This window comes from Canis lupus, chromosome 23 (assembly GCF_003254725.2).
Source record: "Canis lupus dingo isolate Sandy chromosome 23, ASM325472v2, whole genome shotgun sequence".
In the NCBI taxonomy this organism is placed as follows: Eukaryota; Metazoa; Chordata; class Mammalia; order Carnivora; family Canidae; genus Canis; species Canis lupus.
In genome coordinates this window covers 44,136,523-44,142,522 of record NC_064265.1, presented here as the reverse complement: position 1 = coordinate 44,142,522, position 6,000 = coordinate 44,136,523, and positions in this window count along the sequence as shown.

Below are 6,000 nucleotides of genomic sequence, written 5' to 3'. Positions count from 1 at the left end.
GGGGTGTTGGAAGGGGAGGAGGGCGGGGGGTGGGAGTGAATGGGTGACGGGCACTGGGGGTTATTCTGTATGTTAGTAAATTGAACACCAATAAAAAAAAAAAGTGAAATGAAGGAGTCTCTATTGTGCTCCCTAAAAAAAAAAAAAAAAAAAAATTGTCGACAAAAATGATAACATTTAAATCCAAGTACAACTTGATTTGTTTTGGCTTTATCCTAAGATTTGGCACAGACTTATAGGCCTACTCAAAATTGTGTTAGGTGTGAGATGAAACCATGTGTAACTCATTTTTATAAATAAAAAAAAAGTAGGAGTTCAAGTGATGTAAAATAAAGTAAGCTGTTTTTCTTAATTGGTTTCATTTCTAACAATAAAATTCTAATCAAATATTTTGTTCTCAGTCTCAAAGGGATTTAGTTTAGGTGGCCATTTTTCAGTAACAGTGATCTTTGGTTGTTTTATCTACATTTGGGTTTACAATGTCATTTGGAGGGCAGGGGTGGAATTCATCTGCCACTTGAAACCCTGCTTCATTGGGAGAAAAGTCATCAGGAGGTCCAAAGGATGAATTATAAATCAATTTTTGCAATCTATCCATTTTTTAAGCCAATAGCAGCTAAAGAGAAACACACTGGAATGTGCGTATTCTAGTAAATGTAGATATTCTCAAAGTCATCAACCTGGGAGATTACACAGACATTTTCACAATTAGGTCATGGCTCCAAATCATTGTTGGGTCTTCTCTTCTGGTTGCCCTGAAATTCTGTGGCAATATATATATTTTTAATGTCTTTTAAAATGGCAGATACTCATCCACCAAAGCTGGGTTGATTTTAGTAATGTGGTAAGTAAACAAGCCAGGCAATTTATTTGAGAATACATATAAGAAATGAGATTTGTGTTGTCTGGCCATATTTCATGTGTGGCTCTACCATCAGCAACAGACACCCTCATTATACTGCTGTATTTTATAAATGGTATTACTCTCTTAGTGATTGGCATAGACTGGGCACAAAAAAAAATCTTTCCATGGGTATCTGTTGAATGTTGAATAAATGAGTGAAGACATGACTTCCTATTTATGAGCCATTCACATATAAGTGAAGTAGAAATGGCTCATAGTTGGTAAACAAAAGGGGCAAAAGAGTTTTTTCCAATACAGTTCTCCATTAATCCCTTCACTTTATATCCCAGTATTTCTGAGCTGTATCAGACCCCCTCAGTCCCTCCCCTACAGAAGTCCCCATTTGCTCCTGAAAACAGGAGTGGAGGCTCTGCTAATTTTGATTAATCTGGCTACTTAAAATTGCTCTGTTTTCTTTGCAGAATTTTCATTTACAAAATCACTGTTTGCTCATCATTACAGATACTAGGAAGAACTTGGACAGGCAGGATTAGCCAGCACTGTATTGTCATATCAGGAAAAAAAAGTTTTCTTGTGCACCATTGTGTCATATTTGCATCTGAAAATAGGAAGTGGGAACATGCTAAAGGACCTGCAGCATGATGTCCACAGAGCCACCAGTTCCTGGTTCCATCAAGTCATTATCTTATAACTTAGTGTGAAAACCACCAGCAAAGTAGATAAAATAGTGAAGCAGAGTGACATTCGGGTTTGTGGACATGGAAGGATCCTTTAAAGTAATCTGGCATGACAGTTTGTAATGAAGAGGAAAATGCTTGGAGTACAGAGAGGATAATTTGCTTTCCCAGCATAGCACCACGTTACTTGTAAACTTGAATTCTGGAGCCCAAATGCCTGGGTGTTCCAATTCTGGCTTCGTAGCTCTGGGAGGGAGTTTTACCTTCCTTCTTGCTTTAGTTTTCTCAGTCTCCAGGTTGTAAAGATTAAATAAGTCAAACTCATAAAGTGCTTAACATATAAGAAAGCACCCCACAAATTGTCATCATTGTTGCTGCTTCTGTTTTTCCAGGTCACTTGGCCGATTTTAGGGTATCCTACCATGCAGCCATTCAACAAATGGGCATTTATTAGGCACATACTTTGAGCCAAGCACTGTTCTCATCACCAACAAAACCAACAAAATTTTGTGCCCTTATGGAGCTTACATTTTAGTAAAAAGAGACAGACAATAAATTATAAACCTGATAAAGAAGATTTTATAGTAAGTTGGAAGATACATGCTATGGACAAAAGGAAAAGTTGGGGGGAATCCCACATGCTAGGAAGGACAGAGGTGGAGCAGGTGTTGATATTAAACCATATGGTCAGGGGACCCCTCACCGAGAGGGTGACATTTAGATCAAGGCCTGGTGGAGATGAAGAAGGGAGCCCCGAGGATACCGGAGGGGCAGCCTTCGGGCAGAGGAGAGGGCAGTGCAGAAGCCTTCTGTTGCAGGTGTGGCTGGTGTGTCCGAGGAGCAGCAAGGAGGCAAGCCTGCTCAGAGCAGAGCGAGCTAAGGAGAGAAGAGTGGCGATGCGAGAAAAGAGGTAAAGGGAAGTGAAACCATTAGGGAACTTTGAAAGCCATTGAAGGGACTTTAGATCTTACACCACAAGAAATAGGGTGCCAGTGCAAGGCTTTGAGAAGAGAAGTGGCCTGATGGAACTTAGGAGTGTAAAGGGTCACTCAGGCCTCTGTTTAAGAACAGATTGGAGTGAGGCAAGAGTAGAAACAGGGAAACTATTTAGAAGACTCTTACAGTTCCCTATCGGGGCACAGTGGTGGCTTGAACCAGAGAAGTGGCTGGATCTTAGGTTATACTTTGAACAGGTGACAGACTGGATGTGAAATGTGAGAAAGAGAGGAGCTATGGATGAATCCCAAATTGTTGGCCTGGCTTTTTAGAAGACTGGAGGTGCCATTAACTGAGCTGAAGAAGACCGTGAATGGAATGGCTTTAGGAGGATGAGCAAGATCAATCTGGTTTTATAATTCTTATTCTTGTTTTTCCATAGGGGAGATGCTTTCCTTTTTCTGACTTCTTTCAAGATTTTCTCTCTAGAGTTGGTCTTCTGTAGTTTGATGGTTTTTTGATATTTACTCCAGCATTTGTTCTCTGAGCTGCTCGAGTTGGTAGTTTGGTATTGGTCACTAATTTTGGAAAGTCCTTGGTCCTTATGAGTTCAAATATATATTTTACTCCATTTCTTTCATTCTTCTCCTTCCGGCACTCCAATTATGTTACATCTTTTGAAATTATCTCATAGTTCCAGGATATTGTGGGTATGCATGTGTTTTGTTTTCATTCTTTTTTCTCTTTGCATTTCACTTTTGGAAATTTCTATTGACTGATCCTTAAGCTCACAAATTCTCTCTTTGTATGTCTAAAGAAGCATTAGAAGCACTTTTATTTCTGTTACAGTGTTTTTGATTTCTAGCATTTTCTTTTGATTCTTTTTTCTTTTTCTTTTTCTTTCTTTCTTTCTTTTTTCTTTTCTTTTTTTTATTTTTTTTTGAATTTTTATCTCTCTACTTACATTACTTTTCTAATAGGTTTAAGAAAAGTTGTCAGGATGCCTGGGTGGCTCAGCAGTTACGTGTGTGCCTTCAGCTCAGGGTGTGATCCTGGAGTCCCGGAATCCAGTCCCACATCGGGCTCCCTGCATGGAGCTTGCTTCTCCCTCTGCCTGTGTCTCTGCCGCTGTCTCTCTCTGTGTCTCTCATGAATAAATAAATAAATTTTCTTTTTAAAAAAAGAAAAGTTGTTGATTGCTGGTTTGTCCAGCGTTTATTGTTATAAGGATGACAGTGATGACTTCCAAGCTCTTAACATGTTGGACCTAAGAATGAAAGTCTTAAAAGTTCATATTTGGGCATGTTGAGTTTGAGGTGTCCATTAGGTTGTTGCTATTTCAAGTGTGGCTCACGGGCCTACAGCCCTGGCATCACTAGGGGGGCAGCACAGAAATGTAGAACATCAGGCTCTACCTCAGACCTGCAGACTCAGAATCTGCATTTTAGAAGACCCTCAGATTTTGGGAGGATTCATCTACACATAAATGTTTCCCAAGTACTGTATTAAACAACCAAGTGAAGATGTCAAGTAGACCACCAAGTATACTGGAATTAGGCAGGGAGGTCCAGATTGGAGACATACATTTCTGATTTTTTGTCATGTTGACACTATTTTATTAGTAGCCATGTCATGGATTTCTTTTCCTAAGTGCCAGTGCACTCCAACCAAACCACAGGAATACACTTGTTATTGAATAAGTTGTGTTTATTGCTTGTTGCACTGAAAGCCAACACATACCATGGAGAACCATGAAATATCTCAGAAAAAGGATTACAAAAAGACTTATAGGGTTGGTGCTTGTGTTAGGTGACTTGAGGGATGTTTATAAAAGCAGGGCTTTGCTCTGTATTGGATGTGGTAGGGTTGATTCTATGATTAGATGTCTTAATAAATCTTATCTATAAGTCAGGAGGAAAGAAGCAAAGCCAAAGTTATAACTGGTGAAGAAGCAACAGTTAGTTATTGTCAGGGTAAGGGAATACTTGGTTATTTTAAAGGTTTGGACTATGTTCCTATTCCTCATGTGTGTTCAGACACTATTTGGGAATGGACCTTTTTTTTGGTGGGGGGGTCTTGATTCAGTGTGGTCACAGTGGTGTTGTCTGATGTTACAGTTCTGGAAATTTTATGTATCCGATAGGAGGAAAACACCAAGATCTAACTGTGAGTCCCAGGACAAGGCCTACCTGATAGTATCAGGCCAGCTCCAAATAACAGGGGCTGTTTTTTTCTTTCTTTTGAGCTTCAGCATCTTCCCACTATTTCCTTCTATGCCTTGTTTTGTGGGCATCTGGTCCCTTATGGAGTCTACCCCATACTGTAAAAGCTTACAGTTTACATAGTTCTAAGTGTCTCACAGTGTCCTGTGAGAAGGGCACAGGGCTCTAGCCTAAGTGTACCTATCTGCCCCAGCTGCCAGTTACTCTACTGATTTAAACTCTTCTAATCTGGTTGATGGTTGCTCAGAGTTGCCCAGAGTAGCAGGTAGGGAGTTTGAATGTAGTAAGAATGTAGGTAGTAAGAATGTCCACCAAGCTTTGAGGTCTGGGTTTAAATTGGTAAGTTCTTTAAAAGCCCCCAAATTTTCATTTCCTCAACTCTAAACATCCCTTTCACAATTTGCTGACACAATTAAAGCTACTGTTTAGAAAGTGACGATCTGACTTTCAACAAATAGTGGTTATTGGTAGAAGAAATAGAAAGAATGAGAATGGATGTAAAAGTTGCTAACATCTTCCCCATTGTCTTTAAACCCCACATGATTGATATCCCATTGGTCTCCCTTGTTGGAAGATACAATTAAAGTTATATATTCTGATAAAAACTTAGCATTTATTGGTAATATAGAAGTATATATACTTAAACTATTGAAGCCAATTAATAACATCACATGGAAGAAACATTTGACTTGGAATCCAGTGATTTCTGTTTGAACTCTGGCACCATAACTTGGAAGCTTACATCCTGCAGTGAGTTACTAGACCCTCTGAGCTTTAGATACTTCATGTATTAAGCAGGTATAAGAGTAAGGGTGAGGGGGAGTGTTCTGAAGATTACATTTTGAAGAATAATGGTATTTTTATATATTATAAAGCTTTTTACAAACATAAGGTGCTAGTATCATTAGATCCTTATGCATATTTTTGTGTGCTCTCTTTCCTCTTAAATGGTTTTCAGCTGTGGAATGGAAAAACCAGGAAGGAATCCAAATTTTCCTCCAAGGTGTTTGAGCTTACACCTTTGGGCCAAATTCAACAAAGCTTAGCTAACTAAGTTGCCTTATGTTCTCGGGCTACCAACCAAGAATATAGTCAAATAATGGTGACCAACTTCAAATACTGCTGTGCCAAAAGACGGATCTATTGAGGGCTATGCAGGAGGGAAGGACAGAAATTGTCATCTTGCCAAGCCATATTATATAATATTAGAGAAGAAAAAGTGCTTCCTTCCAATCTCACCTACCCACTGACTCACAAAAAAAAAAAAAAAAAAAAAAGAGAGAGAAGAAGAACAACAAGA